This window comes from Diuraphis noxia, unplaced genomic scaffold, assembly GCF_037042655.1.
Source record: "Diuraphis noxia isolate RWA-SAM2 unplaced genomic scaffold, SU_Dnox_SAM2 contig0001, whole genome shotgun sequence".
Lineage (NCBI taxonomy): Eukaryota > Metazoa > Arthropoda > Insecta > Hemiptera > Aphididae > Diuraphis > Diuraphis noxia.
The window spans coordinates 23,998,020-24,022,231 of NW_028301711.1; the positions used below are offsets into that span (position 1 = coordinate 23,998,020).

At 32.2% G+C, this 24,212-nt stretch overlaps 1 long non-coding RNA gene across 1 annotated transcript; it reads left to right on the top strand.

The window, feature by feature from the left end:
* The first annotated feature begins 6,727 nt into the window (after positions 1 to 6,727).
* Positions 6,728 to 11,309, top strand: LOC149060359 (uncharacterized). Its single transcript, XR_016189523.1, has 5 exons — positions 6,728 to 7,723; positions 9,197 to 9,339; positions 9,860 to 9,983; positions 10,750 to 10,812; positions 10,928 to 11,309. It is a non-coding gene; the product is annotated as an uncharacterized LOC149060359 (long non-coding RNA).
* The last annotated feature ends 12,903 nt before the right edge of the window (positions 11,310 to 24,212 follow it).

Genomic DNA, 24,212 nt, shown 5'->3' on the forward strand with positions numbered 1-24,212 from the left:
CTACTTCCATTTCAGATTTTTCATGATTTTGATTTGGAAATAAGTGAAAACTAAAATAATTATCTACAATAGATTACTTTCAAAAGTATTAAGTACTTGCGTAGTTGCGTATGTGATATGTAATAAAAAGGCTGCAAAAAAAAAATTATTTTAAATGAAGTGAGGAAATTTTTTTTTCACCCAATGCTATCACTTACCACCTATTTACATGTAAAAGACTGTAGTACCCAAGGCCGTACTTAGAACAAATTTCAGGGGGAGAGGAGGTTATACAAATCTTAGTAAGTGGTGAAAAAAAAAATTCATGTATTTAAGTTTGGGTACCTAATGCGAGAAAATTCGTGGGGTACCCCCCCCCCCCCTCCCCCCCGAACATTGCGTATACCCACAAATATTTTTAGCATTACATCACTGCTTGGCACCATCGTTATGGACCAGCTCTGAGGATAAATAATCAAAATGATATGCAAAATATTATGTTATACTACAGAACAGACGATCACGTCGTTTCGAAAATCTTGCGGAACTTCGACGGGTGGCTTCTCTGCAGCAGCTGCAGCATCAGGTTCGATCATCGCGGTCGGTGCATCGAGCACACATGCACACACGAAAATCATACATTATATTACGATGTTATCTGCATATGTGTGAGCGTGCATCTCATCGGTCGCAGATCGGTCTCACCCGTTTTACTGCTGGTCTCGCGGTCGGGTATATATATATATATGAAATAATATGTTTTATTCGAACAGAGACTGATGCTGCGGTGTGGATTCCCCTATAATATTATCGTCGCGTGCGTGACTGATGCGTCGCGCGCCTACCGCACAAACTGCGATGATGATAATAATAATAATAATAATATAATACTATCATCCCTTTGTGGGAGGGGAAGGGGGAGGGGGAGAAAAAAATAATAATACGATATTGCGCGGAAAGATAGACGAGACGAAAAAAAACCTGCAGAGCCTGCAGATCGCGACCGTCCCGCGTATGTCTAAAGCGCACTGCACGATTCGCCCCACGTGTACTGCATGCACATAATAATCATCAGTGCCACCGTTGTATGTACAAGAGGGATGACAGGATATAAATAGATAAGATCGAACGGCTGACGAGTGCGCTGGCCCCGCTGGGGAGGTGCGGCGGCGACAGTCGTGATGCGTCTCTCTATATATGATACGTGTACTACACACGCACACACACGTATAAACGTGACTGTTGTCTGTTGCGGCTGTATATACGACGACGACGATGGACGGACGCGATAGCTGAACCAGCGGCGCGGTGGCTGATGCGTCGAACGATGATGAGGGACGTGCCCTGACGACTCTTTTCGACGAGGAGATCGTTGGTGCCGATTATAACATACGCCGCCGCCCTGTGATTCCGCTGAGCTGCGGTGTACCTACACGGTGACGATATATTATTATTTTGATTATTATAATATCATAATACCGATGTACATGCATCTGTGGTGGGAAAATAGATTTCAACGTGGAGCTAGCGACATTATATATATCCTCTAGGGTGCAGCGAGACGGAGAAAGAGTCATCGGCTGTTTGGAGATCCTGTGGGGAAGGTACCTATCAAAAAAAAAAAAAAAACACTTACCACAATGATTTGATGACAGACTATAAATACCGCTACAAATGAGGGGCTGTTATCTGTTGCCCAATAAGAGTGTTTCAAAACGATGTAGACGTGGTAAAGACTGGACAAGTTAACGATAATTTTTAAACGAGTTTAAGTATAGAATATTTTAAAAAGTTGAAAGTTCATAGTTGTTCTATTTTTTTTTTTTATCACGCTTAAGTTAAATGCTTTTTGAAAACTTGTAATTAACTTATTGAACTAGTTTAATTTTTTTTTAATTTATAAATATCCAGTGTTATATGATTTAAAATATAAAAAATGTAAATGTTTATTTATCACCAATAATATTTAATTATTTATTCAGTAACGTAACTTGGAGTAAATTCGTTATTTGTTAATTTTATATCAACAAAAATCAATTAAGTTAAAAATTGAGTTGATTAAAATTAAAGTTGTAAATGTTAATGTTTTAATTCGTTTATACCCAGGCTAATATTGTAGTTTATCTATGTATACCATCTAACACATAATACCAATTTCAAATAGAGCTTTGACGCATGTATGAAATATATAATTGTAATAGTTATGAAAAATTGAATTTAAACCTATCCAAAAACATCACTGTATAATACTATAATTATTATCTGTTACAATAATTTCAGCAAATTATTGTATCTGCAGTATTCTACCATGACATATTATATTTTAATAACCATTAATTTATGGACCAATTATTGGGGTGATTTTTTTTTTTTTTTAATAATTATTAATACGCATATCACCACACCCTCGTTGTTTTTGAGTTCAAGAAGAAAAACAATTTTATTCACGAAAGTATTATAGGAAATAATATTATAAATCAAAAACAATCGTGCAGGGCATGTGCGAAGTTTTCGTATCCGACAATGGGCACTCCCTCATTTATGGCTGGAATGCTGTGTGAAGTCGACAGTTTTGCGTGAAAGGGTTAAGCAATTGTTTTTTAGATGGTTTTTTAATCTGGATTAATTGAGTGGATAATTCAAAGTTCTTTGTTTAAACATTGTTAAATGGAGCAAACGCGAATATGTATAAAAATTACTCGATTGGCCAACATTTTACACGCTCTTGGCCAAATTGAAATCGTATTTTAATTTGACGTCAGTTTAATTTGCCGAATTTCCGTATACTTGCCATCGTATTCTCGTCATATCAGAGATCGTGTCGAAATTTGAAACTGTGATAAGGCGTGCGAGGGACTGTGATAAATATAACGATAAGACCGTGGACATCATAATTCTATGCATTAATATAGTATTATTATTAATATTTCTAAGTACCTATCTTATTATTTCTTTCTAATATTATACCGTAATATTATGTATGTACACCTATATTATGTAGTATACTACTCGTATATTATTATTGTACTGCAGCACTATTGTTTGAATACGTTCCATAAGCATGGTGTTAAGGTTTAATAATATAGTAATATACACACATGTTAATAATTTTTTAATTGTTCATTAAAGGACCACCAACTGTTCGAAATGTCTAAGATTAGGTTTTAGAAACGATTTGAAACCAACGTAAAAAATATTATTATTGCTTTGACTGACCGCATTTATCGAGGCAAAAAATAATAATTTGGAATTATCTATTGTTATTGTTACATAACAATAGGATATAACTACGGACAAAGAAAAAATCATACGTTTAATTAATATGTAAAATAATGTGTATAAGATTTATTGTCCATTATATATTATATATAATAATATAAATTGTAATAAGCTCTTAACATTTTTAATGATTCTTGGGCTATCTTATAATGTGCAGTCTACCAAAAACAAATTTTATCTACACCTTCAGCTGTTACTAACAAAATACAATTATTGCAATTTAAAATTCGATAATTTATCCGTAAAATTAACTTATACCTACACAGTTATAGAGATGTTAATTACTTTTAGTTGGAAAATAATCAATATTTTTTCAAAACTCTTTAGACTACATTAATAATTGTGCACTGCTACGTGTTCCAACACCAGCTGCATGACTGTATCAATATTGTGATCAGACATTAATTGAAATTCAAAACTTTAATTTTATTTTACAACAATCAATGTTTATCATACGTTATTTATATGTTTTTTTCTATATATTAAATACATTCTTTAGTATTATATAATATTTTCATAATAATAATTGAATAGTCGGGTAATTAAAGTTTATAGAAACTATATTTTGTATATAAATTACTTACCTACCTATAAGTATGTAATGATACTGTCCGACTTCTTCCTGGTGAATAAATTGAAGGAATGAGACATACTATACTTGATAAACGCTGATGGCCCTGTATCGAGATAGATACTCAAAGGTTAAGAAAAAAAAACCGAACTTAATTTTAAAATTGCATTCATACCAAATTATATCCACATAGCATAACCTAACGTATATAATAGTATTATTTATATAAATGTTTGGTGTGGGTAGGTACAATAAAGTGTTTCATTTAGTAATAGTAGGTATGTCAACAATTTCCATTACGGTCCATAGTAAAAGAAGTACCTTGCATAATATACCAACAAAATTAATTTTAGTAACCGAAATAAAATGACGATATTATATAGAAATATAAAAAAACTAAATTTAATATAAGTCTACATTAAAAGCGTCTAAGCTAAAATTACCTCTACCTCAATGTTCTGTAACATGCGCAGAATTTTTGTTTATTTATTTCAACTATAAATAATTTTGTGGAGATTTATTTGATAACATTTATAAAAAGTATGACAATTTTTAATTTTTTTTTTTAACTCACAAATTTTATTTTAATTTTCAGGGCTCAAAATATTCCTGTATTTATCTATTTAATTTACTAGAATTTAAAAAAATGTTATTTTAACACGCAGTTTTTATATTTTTTTATACAAAACTGTATATATTTAATAGTTCACTTAAACAATAACAATTATTGTTAATTTGTGATTAATTAATAATATTGGTAATTATTAAAAATAATAAGTGTAGTTTTTATAAAGGGTTACGACAAATAAAAATTTCGTCACGAGCTCACTTGACTATAAGATTCCAACCTTTTGATTGGATTTTGCCAGTCGACTGTGGTACATTTTCCGAAGCCTGAGAACTGGGTGTCTGGTCGGTGAAAAACGTCGTTGTCTGTTTACCACAATTTAACTCTCTCTCTTTATGTATAAATATTTCACCAGCCGGTAGAATTTTCATACCCATCATTGTAAAGAAGTTCACTTCATTTGCGCTTACTATATTGCAATTTGCATGATATATTTATGCAATGAAAATTCCGTCATATAAAGAATTTCACTATGAAATACTATGTATTAAAATAAAATGCATATTATACAATATTATAATATCATACTGACTACAAATTATAATTGTATTCGAAGCAGACGTCAAGGAATGCCGAATCAAAAACATTTCAATGGCACATTAAGCGACAGAAATTATGGGAGAGCGACTGTCAATCATTAGCAAGATGTCGTGGTTAACGACCAGTCTTTTACTTTTTAACGGTTTTTGGATAATCATTTTTACTATATTTCAGTTTATTGTTCAAAGTGTTACTTGTTTTTCTTTTCTCTTGTTTTAGAGTAATCTATATATCTAACGCGTGCGTACAGAGATGTTTGTGCCAAAACAACACTATTAAGGCAGTCGACTACACACTGTTGTACTAACTTTCTCATCCAGTAATCGTCATATTGTGGTCAGTTGAAAAATAACAAAACTTTTTCCAGGTAAAAAAGATCTCACATTAGAAACATTCAGTACTCAGTTGCTCGAGAGCAATAATATTAACCTTAGAGTTATATAGTGTGTGAACACTGTTGGATCATGTTTAATTATCTTTTGTGCAGTAAGTAAGTACTCGTGTTATCGTGGTCACTAAAAGCAGAAATTAAATAAGATAATAATAATAATGATAAGTGCAGCTAACACTGCAGATGTCACTAATTTATTCGATCGACGATTTGGGAATCAGCAGAAACCGAAATATATACCTATATTATATACGCCACGCATTTGCATGGCGAATACGACACTAAGAATTTTTTTTTTTGTCGGCCTGCAGTAGACTTCGTCTCATGGATGTTCCACTGTATAATATTTTAATATGATATTATATTAAACAAGCCTGAAAATATATTGTAGACTTTTATCACTATACGCGACGAAAGCAGTCGTTTACGTATGAAATTAATAAAAAGTAAAAAATTCTAAATATAGGTGCGAGTGAAATGCGAAAATCTCTGAAAAAAGGAGAACTGCTGCATACAATAATATAATTATATTTATGACAACATCATAAGTATAGTATAACACTATACGAGTCGCAGTGGCCGAACGAAAGCTCGCGTGAACAGGACATGGATGTCCGTACACACACACACACACACACAAGATCGCGTGGTATATAAAACACGTGCACGCGTTATATGATTATACATGTAAAAGCGTGTATATATACTCGTATATATATATATATAATATATTTTATTATAATTATCATATAATATCACTCAGATTAATATGTATACATTGTAGTGGCGTGCATAACGCATTTTCATCATCCCCACGCACGTGGTTATAGAACTGTGTAACCAGAACATATCACGCACCCTTTCGCCCGGCGGCGTCGTCGGGAGCGCGCAGGGATCGGACGCCGGTGAACCCGCGAGCGCGTGTATAATGCGCGCGCGCATCAATTAGCAATTAATTAAATTACAGTTTTATAACATAAATCAATTTCTTCACGTATCATTAATAATCTGTTGTGCTGCTGACCCCTCGGGCGTCCGCGGCGGTGGCGGTGGCCGCTGTGGCGCTCGTCCCTTCCATGTTGCAGCCCCTCACGCGCGCCGACCACCAGCCCTCCGCCCGCACCCGCCACCGCGACCCATCCGGATATAAAGCTCGAGCTCTCACCCTGCCACGCACCCCCCTCCCCACCACCAACCATCAAACACCACCCCGTCGACATCCGCATCCGTACATATCTCCCGCGTGCATGGTATGTCGTGCCTATATATATATACTACAGTCGACGGACAGACGCATCCACGACGGACGCCACAGCATCATCACAGTCGCCCGCGTGTGAACCCGAACACTTGCTCGTTTCTTCTTTACGTCCACGCCAGAGCAGTGTGTGTGTGTGTATATATATATGTATGCTAGTTTGTATTTTATTTGATTCACTCTTCTACTATTCCCTTTCGATTATTTTATATTGTTGTTGTTGTAATTAATTTTATTTTTTCTTATTATTTATATACCTACTATACTACGCTATGCGTGAATACGCAAAACACGCACATCACATATGAGACGCATCTGTCGTATCCATATTCTCACGGCCACTGTCATCTACCTCTATATATGTTATGTATACGCGTTGCACGTGTGCTTGATCTCGATGATCTGCTATACCACAAGTGTCGGCGAATAATAAAGGCGCCGATAATAGCAGGAATCATAACATGAGGTGTCGTCCACGCAAGGGTGCAAAATTATGTACCGACGTGAATCAAAGCAGAAACGATACATATATAAAGAAGCAGATGAGGAACAGTGAGCTTTAACAGCAGTGTTTGTTTATTGTGTTCGGACGCAAACGATACGCTTTCGACGAATCATTTAACTCCGTCACTCTCACTATATATACCTACTGTTCTCGATTCTGCATCACAGTTATAGTTTATGTGTTCTGACTAGGAGTTGGGAACCGTATGAGGCTATATTTTTGGTTTCTATTATGATTTCAACTGTGTTAAAATAATATTTTTAAATGTTGTTGCGGAGTGGTTCATATTAGTGTCATGAATATTGAAAATTGGAACGGATTTCCGCGTATGATTATCAATGGTCAGGTGTATCATTTTTTCAGTAGAAAATTTAAGTTTGTTCTAAAAATTTCCGTATAAAATTTTAGCTTCGAAAATGTTGTTCATCACCTTGCAGCTCACCGAAAGCCTGTTGCAATCAATGCCAATCATATAGTTGTGATGGATTAATTTTTTGTAGAAGAATGATTGGAACGCAAATTTTCTATGTTAGATGTTAGAACATGATGCGTGGGGATGCTTGGCAAATCAGGTGAATTTATAATTCAGTTAGATAATTGACAACTTTGTAGTATCGGTTAACTTGTACGTTGTCACGTCATCTGGAATTTCGTTTTGAATCCTAATATTAAACGAAATCTGTTTTATTATTTTAATTAATAATTAATAATTTATTATTTCAACAGACTATTTTTGCCTAAAATTCGCTCCATGATGTCCTCTTTAGATTTAAAAAACAACAAGATGTTTGGGAGTAAAGTTAGTTTCGAAGCCAACTCGTAACAAATATTTCCATTTTCACTTTATATATATCAGACAATTTATATATATATATGTATAATATATATGTATTTTTATAATTTGAATTAGTTACCTAATTAGGTATACCTAAATTATATATGATATCTGTAGGTTAGGTCATGAAGCCTCATATTATATTTTTGGATTCGTAACGAACCGACGAAATGCGCACCACCGATATTTATAGATAAATTATTAAATACGATTTTTATTTTACGTGTTCATTTCTATTTTCAATGTATTTACACTGTCGGTAGACTAATGGAAAATAATAGTGGTTATAGGTATCACGCAAATAGCTATACCATGTTTTGCATTATGTACAATATACATATTATATAAGGTATATGATGTACTGCACAACCCTAATTTTACATATAATATACATAAAACGAGTTCTAAATGGACGGGGTTTTGATAACATCATATTAGCACCATAAATGAGCAATTTTATGTTATTTTCACAAAAATAAAGAATAATCGATTTTCCTATCGAAAAAACAATGCACAAACAAAATAATGAATTAATACTATTACTTAAATTTCCACGAAAAACTAATTACCTATTACATTTTGTCGTAATTGGACATGATATTATATTTTCCCAAAAGTGTTATAGGTATTCCAATTCGTATATATTATTATATTCTCACATACAGTCATCAATCAGTCGATTAACAACTCCAATTTTTCAAATTTTTATTTATTTTAGCAACGTGAAGCTCTATTTTTGTATAGTTAACGTAATTACATAAAACTAATTTTAAATTTTCACTGCAATTTCAAATGTTTTTCCGTACTTGCAAAGCGAATAAATAATTCACGGGTAACCATCGTCCATCAAGCAAAGTAGGAACGGCCAGAAAATCACATCATTTTTCTTAAAAGCTGTATGGATACGCATCGTGTAACCACATACAGTATATATAAATGTATATAATATAATGGGACGTAAGAATTCCTCAGAACTTTGAACTTAAGACCACCGCTTTTTCTATTATTCTGCAGCCGACCAAATATTGTCACGCCAAAAAAAAGAGAAATTTGTAAGGAAATCGACTGAAGGCGGAAAGTTTCAAGTTCAAACTTTGGTTTTATCGGAGTTAATCAATCAGTTACCAGAGTGTAGAATATTTTATATTTTTATGACGTATATATAATAATAAATGTATATTAAATATAATAATATTTTTGTCGATCTTAGCCACTTAGCAACATAGGAGTCAACGACGTCAACTCTATGGCAATGGACTCTGATGGCAGTGTGGTGTGAAACTACAACTCTGTGAAAGAAAGAAAGATGTATTACGAAATGTACACAGTGTCTCATTTCTACATGGTATGATGGTATGTAGTACAATCTACATGGAACATATAATCAAACTTATTCGCAACAGAGCTTGGTATCATATACATAATTCATTACTGGTATTTTATTGAACGCAATCACGCTATCCGCAATCCGCAATCACGCATTCAATGATAATGTTATGGTTTCTGAAAACAATGTTTAATATTTTGGAAAATACATTCTTATAACTTGGTGTTACATAATATTATAACGGTAAAATTTAATCCTTACAACAGGATTCAATACTTATTAATATTATGGTTAATATTATATGTATTCATAAGTAAACCATGGAATTAAATACATATTTTTAATTTTACATATTTTAATGTGTATTTAAAATAGAAAATTAATAAAAACTCAAAAATTTAATTAGAATATCACATAAGAAAACACAAAAATATATATTCAAAAGATATTTGACACAAACATATTAAATACATTTTAAGTTCATAATTGACAAAAATGATGATCAATATTACTATGCTTACAATATATTATTATTTTTGTTTAAAGGAATTTCATCGAGTTCGGAAATAATCTATTTCAACAATGATAAATAATATTATAGAGAGCAATTGACACTGAACACGTACTTTATACATAGTACATCACTACATCGTATTGCATTAAAAATTGGGTGAGTGAGAGAAATATAAAAGAGTATAATTCCCAGCCTATTCTTCTAAATGATTGTATTAAAAACAGTTGGAAATGACATTTAATTATTTTTTTATTTAATTGATTAAACATGTTTCACAGCCGTTTTAATGGGTGGGTGGATCAATCAAACTATTTCAACTGCCTTAAACTGTTTTGGTTTCATTCAGTACCACTGTAGATTGGTTATTTTTTTGTTTGCAATATATATTTTAAAAATACGTTTTATTTAATTTTATTTATTTAGTTAACGCCAATCGGCAGTTTTTTTTTTTTAATATACAGTAATGAGATGATACAGAAAAATTACAATAATAGTAGCGATTAAAATAAAACAATAGTAAACATTGCAGTTCACTGTAAATCTAACTAAATATTTAGTACAAAAAAAAAAAAAACATAAAATGCTAATGTAAAATGCAACTAAAAAATTAATAACTAAATAACTTATATTAGTATGTAATTAAAAGTATAAGTACAGGCCTAGGAGTTATTGAGTAATCGAAGCATTCTATGCAGTGGATGGTTATGAGAGTAGTTGGAACGGTGAGAAGCGAAAAGGAAGAGACAGTTATTTCTGGTATAATGGACGGGAACGCGGAAAAAGATAGAAGAGAGAAGGTCAGGGTTTTATTGTAATTTTCTAATTTCATATGCACAAAAAATGGTTGATTTATCTTAATGAAATGTTCAAACGTTCAAATGCTTATCTCTTTAATATTGACAGTTTTATTTTTATTATTAAGGTATCTGCCTTCTTTCGTCGTATACACAGTCTACCAGTATCGATATAAAAAATGTCCATCAAGGTAAAAATGATGTTAATAAACGAGTAAGCGAGCGATATGGTATCATTGACATACCATGTTGCTCGTTTATTCGTTTTATTTGTTGTTTAATTCCTAATCTATTCATTATTTTTAGGAATCGGTTTTGTAAGAGACGCATGCAAAAACTTTGCAAGATGAACTATTAATTATACTAGAGATGGTAAACCTTGACATGAACGCAATTGCAGTAGCAATAGTAGCAGTAATCAATAATAACAGTGACAATCAATTATATAAAAAAATGAGAAATATTCACTAGAAAATTATAGATTTGTGAAAAACAATCAATTACATGAAGAGATAGCACCAAAGATAACTAAAAAAATTAGGTCTCACTGTAGCATCCAGGAGGAAATAGCAGAAAACATAGTAAAGTTGTATCTAGTAAAGGTTGTCATAAAAGTTTTGTAAAACACTAAGTTACTAGGTACCTATTTATAGGTGTGACGATCGCGTGTTTGAGCAACGGTCATTGTATGGGCTAAATCTGTTTTGCTTATTGTAATTATTATTTTATGTTTTTAATAAAATGTGTTTTTGACCTATAAAATTATATGTTTTGTTTTATTACACAATTCTGCTGTAATTCTTGAATCCAATCTGTAACCGGTTAATTTATAGTCATTGAAGATTGAAAGTCTATATTGGAAAAAAACATTAATAAGTGCTGCAAGAACTCTAAAATTTAACTTTTCTTGAACCCCTGTCTAGCTGATAAATTCTATCCATATATTCTCCTGATTGAAGCACGTCAACACGTGTTTCGTAGGGACCATTCATTATACAATCTTCTTGACAATCCATCTTTTTAAAGACATTTTTCTTTCTTGATTTCTTAAGAAAGAAAAATGTAAAAAAAATATATTAACAACCCATATAAAAACAATGTTATAAGAAAATCACAACTTAGCAGAATGTTAATATGGTGTGTGAAAAAAAAAGTTAACTATAAATGCAATCAACCATATAAAGAGGATTTAGGATGGCAGTGGGAAGAGTCTGAAAACACGATTAACTCTGCCTTGTGGTTAAAAACCATAAACTCTCTAAGGAATAAAATACATTTCACTATTCGTCTACTGACTCGTGGACGATTAATTTATAAACCATAGGATAGCACATAAGTCGAATGGCTTACAAACGTATTTAATATTGGCAAGTGGTATATCATTGAAGTTGGTACTAAGATCAACCAGAAGAAATTTTGAAAAAACACATAAATTACAAAAATCCAAGAAGGCAAGAACTATCATAATGCTATAGAAGAAGAAAGTAAAAAGTTGTTTGAAACTTGTAAAACTGGCGACTGGTGACTGGGAGGATAAATAACTGGGGTCAATATTTGGGGCTCACTCATCGGTGGGTCATAATGGTGATGTAAAAAAATAAATTATAAGTAACAATAGTTAGAACGTACGATAGTTAACTATTATTTGCTTTTATCACATAAATTGGCTATTACCACAAATGTCACTGATATTGATATTTCTGTATCTTCGTGAACAATACACGGATCGATTACGATACGACATTAACGCCATAAAACAATTTTATTACAGAACAATCTACCTTTCAAATGGTAGCTCTATTTTTTCTTTCTAAAAATTTAAGTGGAGTAATATAAAGAACAGAATTCCAGTGATGACAGATTTAGTGGTCTCAATTCAATTGACCGAAAGACAATAGGACAATTGAACTTTTTCTAACGATTTCCACTTAACAGGTCTAATCATAGTGGAAAGGCTCTTTGATAGTACCTTGATGTTTTGGTTTTTATTATGATTACAGACGTGTGTGTATCATACATTCATACTTAATCACGAGAATAATTAAACTGCTCATTTCACTTCACGTATCCGAGTCAGTCTTCATGACTTCATGTCTTCAGAATCTGTGCTATGATTAGCGAACGGTAGCAAAATGGTAGATTTGAACTTTAAGTCCAAAAGTTTCACAAAAGCTTTTGCCTAGATCATCTCAGTAACACATCTGTGACGTTTCCAACTTGACGAGATGTTGAAAAATCAAAATTACATAAAGCGTAAAAATGTTTATAGTCCAGTGATGATTAATCAACATACCATCCAACAAAACGAATCTGCGAAATAATAATGTACAGCTCAACTGGTACGTCATTGGCGTCAGAAAATTCGAAATTAAGAGAAGATACAGAACCTTTATAGACTGAACGGAATAACAGCCTCTTAGCGAACTCTTAACAGTCAAAATCTATACTATACTTTAAAATAAAACTTATACTGTATGTAGGTGGCAATAATTACCAATATGGATCTATGGAATACAATTGTGATGTTATGACAATAAGCCTAACATTTAAAATATTCAAAACATCTCCAAACTATTATCACAGTAGCTGATTTAAAGTCAAAATGACCTTTTAACCGGTAACAAAGCTAACCGTAATATACTGTTAATTTGAACATACAGAGAAATGTGTTAATTAAAATCAAAAATGATTGTATTTGCTCACAATAGCACATAACAAAAACAAAATGTCGATAGGAATTTATGATAAATATTTTACAAAATCAAATAATTGATTTAATTTAGAATCTGAAAAATAAATATTAATTAATATAATAGGTATATTAAAATATGGAAATACCATCGATTTTAGGACAATTATTATTAAACAAGCGAATTGAGCTGGTGTCTATTATAGTAGTTGTATATTTTTTTGATGAACAATTGTCCATTGCAAATTGCGTCTTCTTAGTAGTTAGTACTTATTATATAGATACAAGCTTAAAATTAAATTCAGTATTTCAGAAATAAATATCTTGATCAAAATGGTTGGTTTTTAACCAATAGTCAATAATATTATGTTTAATGCCACTTCTAATGAAAATTATATAAAAACAAAGTGAAATACAATATATAAAATAACAATATAAATACTTACGTACTACCTGTATCTACCGATATTCAGTAATTGGAGCATTTTAGAGTTATTTCGATATTGATTTGCTAAAAACCTCACCATTTGCACAAAATAATTATGTATTAAATATATCTGCTCCATTGATTATAGTTATATTTATTCCCCTATTTAGCAGAGGATCAAACATATGTTAATAGAATATTATTTTTAAATTCATTTTTACGTTATATTATAAGCTCTTCTTGATATTATATCTCTTTTTACAATAGATGTTATATATTATACATTATTATATAATTCGTATTACTACGCATATTGTCAATACCATATTATGTTATAAGTATCAGTCATATAATATACACAATCGATTTCGGGGAAAAAGGACAGATTTTGAAGGCGTTAAATAAATATAAATATGAGAGGCGTTGACAGCAATAGGCGGCCGATAAGGGGTTTTGGTGTGGTATCTACAAGAGAAAAAAATTATTACAACAACAAAATATTTATCATCCAATTCACAAGTGTACCCGGTTAACATGAACCCTGTTTAGTGTTTTTTTTTTATTTTGTATGGTTAATTACTCGCAGCAGATATGAAAACAACAACGGTCTTCGTGTTGATATAGGGACAGGGAAAAATTAAAAAAAAAAAAAAAAGCCCCGTATCAATTAATTATATTACGTCCGCTGCCACCCCGTCGACGGTTGGTCTGCTGTAGCACAGACCGCACCGCTGCCGAGTGGAATTGTGGAATAAAAACAATAATAATAATAATTCCACATATAAGTGCACTATATTACGGTTATTAAAAAACACGTGACCCTGAGATACGTCGCTACCGCAGCCGCTGCACACGCTACATTTTTTTTTTTTTACGCGACAGCTCATTTGCTGTACCTCCACATGTGATGTTGCAGTCATAATATTATATTATTATAAATCGTGTGTAATTATTACTCACACGCCGGCTGGCTTGGATACGTTTTTCAATTCGAATTCAAAGCACCATAATGAGTAAGTTTGTGTGCGTGTGCGTGTGTGCTTTATTTTCATTAGACTTAAACAAGTGTTGCGTATTGAAATTTAAACTGCATGGCCTGGCATTGTTTGTGCGCCCCGTTGTGTATGTACATAAAATCATATTAAATGTATAATATATATTATGTATAACATGCGTACGGTATCATGATAATACTATGCGAGTTATACATAACGATGTGTACGAATGAATATTACGTACGCGTTAACATCGTCTCGTTAATTTATTATACCATAGTGTTCCACATAATAATATTATTATTTTTATAAACACGAAACAGCTACTATTGCGGTCAACTAAAGCCACGCTGTAGTGTGCGACCCTACTCGCCAAACATATGCCGCAGATTTTGCAACAGAATCTATAAATAAGGTAAGAACTTTTAATGACCGGCTGATTGATTCATCATCGCGGAACTGAAACTGCCGTATGAGTGCGTATGACAAACTGGTTTCGTTTTATGTTGTAAAGACCCATTAAGTAAGGAATTTCTAAAAATCACATTTTAAAGAGGTCCACAAACAAGGATTTTTAAATTCGTGATGGAAATTGAAATTGTTCGTTATACATAAAAGGTCGATTATAATATTATTAATAGTAGAAATGTTAAATGAGTAGGTAAAATATATATATATATATTTATAATTTACATTAAATACACAATTCCTGGATGACGTGCTTGGAGCAGAGGCGGTTTGAATGTATTATACTTAGTGGTGCAAGACAATATATAGACACCCCCCCCCCACCACCACCATCATAATAGAAATTACAAATAAATATTTTTTAATAAGTTTATAGTTTATAATTATAAGGCCCTTATATTCTTAACTCGACGATTTCAATAGTTTCAGCCACGATTATTATGTCATTGATTAGGTACCTACTTGATTACTTTTTTCATTTATTGAACATAAAAATTAAACAATGCGGTCAGCACATGCTCAACCAAGACCACCTACCCCCCTAACATTGGCGTATACTCAAACCGCCTCTGGCTTGGAGTATTATTATATTGTGTTTAACATTTTATAGTAATATTGTAACAATTATAATATGTTACGTGATACCTGACTATATGTACTACACGTCTACACACCTAACATTATGTACGATTAACTGCTGACCAATACAATAATATTACACCTATAATTTATTGTAAGGCCTATGCCGCCTATGGTCAATACACACCATGCATGAAGTAAGTTAGTTCACTGTGTACCTTGGACCTCAACACTCAATAAATATCGAACTCCGTATAACTACGATACAGTCAAATAGTTGGATAGAATATAATTTATATAGCTTTTGATTATTATTATTTGTAAGTGTTTAATCTATAATAAAACTTAATGATAACTGAAACGGAATCCCAGTTATTTAAATATATTTAAGATTCTGTTATATATATATATATATATCCCTGACTGCGATAATTATATCTATAGAGTCCTACGACTCTCGCTGGATATCTTATATTTAACTGGTCGTTCCCCCGACCACGTTACAATATTATAATAGAGTATGGCAGAATATGTTAAACTAGAACATAATATTACTATTTATAATCATAATGTATATGACGTGTTAAATCGTAACGCACACAACAACAGGAATAGCAAAAATGTACCAATGAGGTCAATGAGGTGACAAATTATATAAATCTTAAGATATGAAAATAAAGAGCGCTCAGCTAATTTGAGTGACATCGGTGTCAAGACAAGTATCAGTACACAATTAAGAGAGACCAGCTACAATACTTTTATTATTTTCAACTAAAATTTTTGGCATAGTCAAAAGAAATTGTAAAATGTATTTATTGTGATAAATGATTGTAGTTGTACCTATTACGTCCGACTAACCGACAAAACATTATTTTAATTATTATTGCTGGAGCTAATACAAGAGCTTATTATGGTGTCATCATTGGAATAATGGGCTGGAACTGAAGCTTTTTATGATTTGAAATATACCTGCAGCGTACATGGCACTCAGTGCCTGTTTAGTTTCTGTATATAAGTATAATTATGTACTTAATAATATTTAGTAATTTATAATTCAATTATATATTTGATTCAGTAAATAAAATTATGAGAAATTGTAGTTTCGGTCATACACGTGAAAAAGAGTTATCGCTGCGATGAAAATAACGCACCAACAGATGACAAACGTTCTGCGTTTGACACAATACCGTCAACGCGAATATTTTTTCTATTACTATAATATACTGATTATATGAACACTGAACAGTGTCGAGAATGTGGGCGAGATTTTCAAATATTATAATTATCATATTTGGATATTTTTATTTTCAGCCGGTCTGTAAGCGATGGTATAAAAAAAAAAAAAAGGTAAATTAAACCTACCCCAAATGTACACATACATAATATTATATTATGCTTGTGTGGTGCAGCGCGTTAGTTTAGCGATACCGGATAATAGCTCCGGATGCGACGAGAAAACAACACCGTTGCTTGCCGGCAAATAAAATATGAGGTAATAAAGTATAAAAAAAAAAAGAAAGGAGAAAAAACGCACACGGCGCCTTTCAGCCTTTGTTAACAAATATTATTGGGGACCGAGAAAAAAAGGTATAATTTTCAGGAAAATAAATTATCGCCGAACCCTAAAATTATTATATTATTCGTGTACACAAAATAATTTGCGAGAAACATGGTCACCGCCGTACTGGTACACGTTGCGTAGTAAAAACGTGCCGTCCCATCCGACTGAATCATTATGTATAATATACACTATACAGTTATATCAAATGTTATCAAATATTACTGTTTTTTTATTTTTTTTTTTTTTTTGAGGCATCGATTGAACTGGTCATTTGAATTTTTTCGGGAAGAGAATTAATTTTGAGTAACACGTGTGTATGTGAAGTGAAAATTCGTAGCTAAAAATCCACATAGTAACCCATCTGGACTATATGTTTGATAGCAGGCACACATAACTACATTAGCGATTACAGACAACTACCAGGACCACACTAGAACTAGAGCCGTTATTAATTATTATTATTTTTGCCTCTCCCCTTCTCATAATTTAGTTGTTTTTTATTGAGAATTAAAAGTGTTGCAGGTATTAAATAGTGATATTAACTTTACTATACCTATCCATTTTAAACTGAACCCTTATTTACACCGCGAGTTTATTTAGCACTTAATATAATTTCATGGTCAAAACACCATTCAAACACATGACCACGGGACGTCATTATATAAGCGATGATGATGATGATGATGATAGTAATAATAATAATAATACTTAGTCTATCGGAAGGTATAGAGGCAGCGGTGAAGTCCGTACGTTATTGCCATTGGTGTAATAAACTGTGTGCTGGTAGTGTATTAAATATATTTATTTTTTTTTTTGACGTGGGCGAAATAATGAAAAAACATTATGTATATCGTTACGTACAAAAGCTCTGGCGTGCGGTGGTGGGTGAAACTCGTCCGGATCCAGCTGCTGCGTAGTAATAACACACCGAGCCGGAAAGATACTCTAATGGGATTTTGATTGCCTTTTTATACATGAATACTAGAATATCAGAAGAGTATAAACATGCACGCGTGTGTGTGTGTGTGTGTGTTCGCTCGCGCGCGCGTGCGTGCGCCATGTGTTTATATTTGAGCTGGTGAATAAATGAGGATGACGCTTATCAGACAGGAGTTGGTTAGTTCTTATTCGCTTTATCAAAATCATCACATACGGCAACAATAAAATATTGAAAACTTATAATATATTTTAATGTCATATCAGATGTTAATACAAATTACAAAGAATTATAAGAATATAAAACTAAATAGATGCGACGTGTCTAGTGTCTACAACTAAAAGTAAGACTGTTTGAACTTGAACAAACAAATAGGTATCTTATTAAGTGATCTCACGATTACTGCATCTATTAGTGATGGGTGTGGCAGTGTTTAATACGTGAACACCTATTACGTTAGCACGGGAAACCTAAACTTTAAATACATCCATGATTATAAAATTTAGCCAAAAAAATAACAGATATTTAAGTTGATCATATATTATGAATCAATAAATTATATAAATTAGATGATACAATATAATATTTATGGGTTTTAAGGTTTATAATAATTATTAACCACTCCGGAACTGGAAGTTGGATCGATGCTTAACTGCTGTGAGGTTACCAGATGTTTAACTTTTGGTGGTAAGACGACATTGAGTGGTGGAACTCGAGTTAAGATTACTTTGCGCACACCAGAATCAGAATAAAAATTGGTTCCGATCAAACACTTGTTCGCCAATCACATACGTGGTTTTCGTAGACGGATAAAAGATACAAATAAAATATATAGAAGAGCGAGAACTGTAAACTGTTTAAATCAACAACAGATAAAAAACAAATGACATTAATACGTAAACGGTTTTGATGCCAACCAAAAAGTCTGGTCAACATTGTGGGAATACAAAGATGACACTCTTCTGATAACTACCTGTTTCGTTTAGTCCGTGGAAAGTTTCATATGATGGACTCTACAATGATATTAAGTGCTTTCTCAGTGCAAAACAACGAGGAGTTACATCATTGACAAAAATGTATATAAAAAAATAACAAATTTATCTATTATTTTAGAAACTATGTAGCAACCCGTCTTAATAAAAACAAAACATGTTATCAAAACATGATAATATATCAGTCTTTAACAATTTACTAGGTAAACGGTCACTATAAAACAACAGAACCATGTCACAAATTTTACTATTATATCATGATAATACTACACTTATTTAGCATACACAATAACAATATCACAGGATATTACATAAGTAGGTAAATAACAACACATATTTATTTACAACACCAACAAAGTAATATTAAAATTTAAAATATGATTAACCTGGTAATACAATCACTTATTAGTTATCATTTGCTTTTTTTTTTATTGTATATAACAATATAATATTATATAGAAACTTTCTAAGCTTACTGATCAACAATTCTTGTTTGTAGTGTATCCAGAAGTTTGAAAGCTCTATTTGAGTTAGCTTCAAACGCCGTCACAAGTTCACTGGTCCTATCTCAAACTCTTCATCCAAGACTAAAATTTATGGCCGTCTATGGTTTCGCTGACGATTTAGATATAATAGGTGATTCGCTTGTAGACACAGCTAACGTAGCCAGAGTGTTAGAAGAAGCAGCGAATAAAATAGGGCTTGAAATAAATACCAAGAAAACAAATATAATGGAACTAATTGAGAGTGGGGAGGATCCCAGTGAGACCGAGAATTTATCCTACGAAAAAGTTAGCGATTTTAAATATCTGGGAGCAACTTTAAGTACAAAGAATGATTGGTCAAAGGAAAAAAGTCTACGGATAAATAAAGCTCAAAAACGTTCTACGCACTGACAAAATTCTTTACATCCAAAATTCTATCTAGGAAAACGAAAACAAGACTGTACGTGGCTATTATAAGACCCACTCTCACGTATGGTTGCGAAGCTTGGACAACGACCAAACAAACAGAGAGAAACCTGAGCACTTTTGAGCACAGAGTATGGAGGAAAATATGCGGACCTGTCATCGATGAAACAAAGGGGAATTGGCGGAGGAGGTACAACAGAGAGCTGTACGATATGTTGGAACTAGCACCGGTAACAAGCTTTATTAAGAGCCAAAGAATACAATGGTTAGGTCACATAGTGAGAAGAAGAGAGAACGAAGTAGTCAGAGTAGCATTGGGATGGAAACTACATGGGAAAAGACCTAGAGGTAGGCCTAGGAAAAGATGGATTGACGTGGTAGAAGAAGATTTAAAAACACTTGGAGTTTGACAGATTTGGAGAAAGACAGCCCAAGACAGAGATAGGTGGCGAAGTGTAGTAATGGCGGCAAAAACTCTCAGAGAGTAGGAATGCCAGAAGAAGAAGAAGAAGAAGAAGAAAGTTTACTGTTTTGATCGCTTTGTCATTGTACCTTCGAGATATTAATTTAACTTGCAACATAACACACTTTAATAAGATAAGACCTAACCACGGTCCACCAGTTGGTGACTTCTGGTGTAAAACCTTGCTGTTTTCAAATATTTGTGATATTAATAATAGCTACTTCTCAATTACTGTACGAAGATGTCTTTAATTATATTTCCCTGTACACAAGCATCGAGCACCAAATAGGTAATTCCTTGTCTGATCATAAAGTCTTCCTTGCAACAGTTTCTACATGATGTCAACAGTTCAACACGATATCCAAGATGACACCAATGTAGTAGTAAGAAGTACCTGTACCTCTTTTGATAAAGCCAAAGGAAAAATAAGTGAACTAGTAAATTGGCCATATGAGTGGGTTTTAGATGAGATCCAATAAATTACGAGTATGTGATATACCTCTTTAGCGTTTAGCTTTGTTGTGGTCATAATTTTTCAAGGAAAAGTAGAGAGTTAGCTTTTTGTGTACACATACAATATGTTATATATAAAACATATGTTTTTATTTTTTTATAGGTACTTTATTTTAAACATTTTAAGTCAAAAATATTTGGATTCCATTACATTGGCCGTGGTTGTCTTGTTTTGATTGCTAATTTATTTAGGACATCGACTGGGTGTATCATTATATCACTTAGTATATTCATCATTAGTAAACCATTTAATCTATTTTCACACGGAGTGTTGCATAAATATGGCTTTAATCTTTTTTGAAAAAGATCGTTCACTGCTAGCAGTTGTAAGTGGGAGAGTTTCTAAAATTAGTAGAACCTTAAAAGTAGAAGGGTAAATTGAAATATTACATTTTTGAAGAGCATCAATAGCATTTTTTGGTAAGTGTTGAATTCTTATAATTTTTTTTTTTTAGAAGTATCACAGTATCACTGATCAGGGTGAAGAAACTGGCTCATAAACCTGAGGTGTTTCTTCAGTCTCCGATGGACAATTATTGATAAATTAATTTATTTCTACCACTAAAGCACGAACTTACAACTATGAATTTCGTTAAAATTGATCTGCTTCATCCAACTCGATCATAAAATCCAACAAAGCTTCATTTTCCACTAAGTGTTTGGACCATAACTCATCCAGAACTTGAGATACTATTTTCGTCTGCCCAGCACAGAAACTGAAGCTAAAGCAAAAATGTGAATTCCATAAATACGACTAAATTCCAAATTTCCATTGTTGCACATTGCTTATTTCTTACATTTCTGGCCTTGTCTCAATTATTCGCCATAGTGGTAAAGAACAAAAAATGTACACTCTTATAAAGGGAACTTAGCATTAAGGAGGTAAATGGAATGAAATGAATAAAATGATTGAAAAAAAGGTTATTGTTCTATGATTTGTCACTATTCGCCATCAATGATGCCGTTCAATGTCCATACAGGGAATTGAATAATTAAATAGAAATCAATAGGAGAGAAGGGTTTACAACACCCACTGCTCCTTAGCATAATCATCTACGAAGTGTATCTGTCGTTTTTTCAGTTTAAAATACAAATTTAATAACTATACAAATATTATGATCTCTGTATTTTTGTTTATACACCCATTTTCATCAAAATCTGAACTTTGAATGTCCATAAATACAATTATGCTTAAATATCTCGGGTTATAAAAATAATTTTATTATATTTGTATATGTCTTAATAGCACTAATTGAACACTAAGGTTTGGCAGGACAATGTAGTCGTATATTTAAGACAGTCATCAAAATAATATTATTTTATATATATATATGTTATACAGGTGGGAATATTTAAAATTCTAAATGATTAACATAGATCAGTGAAGCTAGACATGCTGAGGTGACATAAATATTTCCTATATAACTCCACCAGACACACAAGCGCAAGGAATATCTTTATTGCTGAATGAGTCGGTGAGAACGCAGGTACAACGATTGTAAGTGTGAAACGGCGATCGCAGTAAGCGCTAGGCAATCAGGATTTGCTAAGTGTTTTATTAATGTTTGTCTTAATTTAATAAAAGTGTTTCCAACCTGAAAATCTGGGTTGAATATTATTATTTCAAGTGTTTTTCGTTCATACCTTTATATTGAAACAGTGCTCAGACACACAGACATAAAGTCAATGAAGTTTATTTTAAACTGAAAAGAGCTACGGATGTCGATCCTAATAGTCATTTCTAATTTTAGGAAACGAACGTAGAAAAAACAAACGCATACCATCGTAACTAAATAAGGTACAAGCGCTAATCTGAATTTCTTCTAGAGAGAGTCACTAGCTTAGAGCGTACGAAGGCGAGGCATATAGTTTGTTTACCGCTTATTAGCTAATTCTGGTGATACAACAAAGTTGTGAATAAATTAGTACTTCCATACTTCCATCAAAGAAAATCATCGTGCCTTGAAATTTAAGCAAATATTGGTTTTCAAACACCTCAACAACATATTGCATATTCGTTTTTGATGAGTAAAACTCATATTCTCTAGAGACTTTTGATTTTTTTTTTTCACTGATGAATTGTGGCTTTATTGTGGATACTGCATTGTTTTGCAAACAAAACGGATTTAAAGTGAGCGACCCACATATATAACGACACAATTATCTATCCATCATCTATTAACAATTAATATATAATCGATTTCTTTTATATAAAAGATAATACTAAACATGTGTAAGTACATACGTATAGATAGTATAATTATATATATATATATGTTATATACTTAACAGCGATCAAAAATATATACATGTATAGTTCTCGCTTCAATATCGCTAAATATATATATATATATATTAATTTATAGCGACGATGACGACGATGACAACGATTATGATAATGATGATGATGGTGGTGGTGATAGATCGATTGGAAAAATTAATTCAAGATGTAGAGACGTAATCGCATTTCATATCATGGCAAGGAGACTGCTTGGAGGTGCTGAAATAACCAAAATCTCTAATTTTACTCCCCTGGTCTTTGTTGGGGTAGACCAAGAATAATGTGATAAAAGTGCAGTTTTTTACTTATAGCTGGATTGTATACCACATTTTTACTGATCATTAATTCAAAAATAATCTTTTATTACCTTTTTAACCTAAAAAATATATTTCAAATTATCGCAGTTATAATATTCTGCATAATAGGCATATTAGTTGTCAATATACAAAACAAATAATGATTTTGAAGTTGATTTACAACAATGTATTATTAATGACTTTGAAATATATGAGTGGCTGTAAATATTATCCACGCTTTATTAAGATGCACATAATGTTTTAGTATCTCCTAAAATTAAGGTCAAGTTGCACCTATAGAATTTTATAGATCATAGGTATCTGTGCGATACTTTTTGCGAAATGTTTATCTATGAATATCATGATTTTCACACGGATTAATTCGTTTTAACTGGTAGAAATACATACACAATCAAATGGATTTTAATTTGTAACTTTGTAAGTATTACTATTATTAATATCGAATATCCTAATGTTTA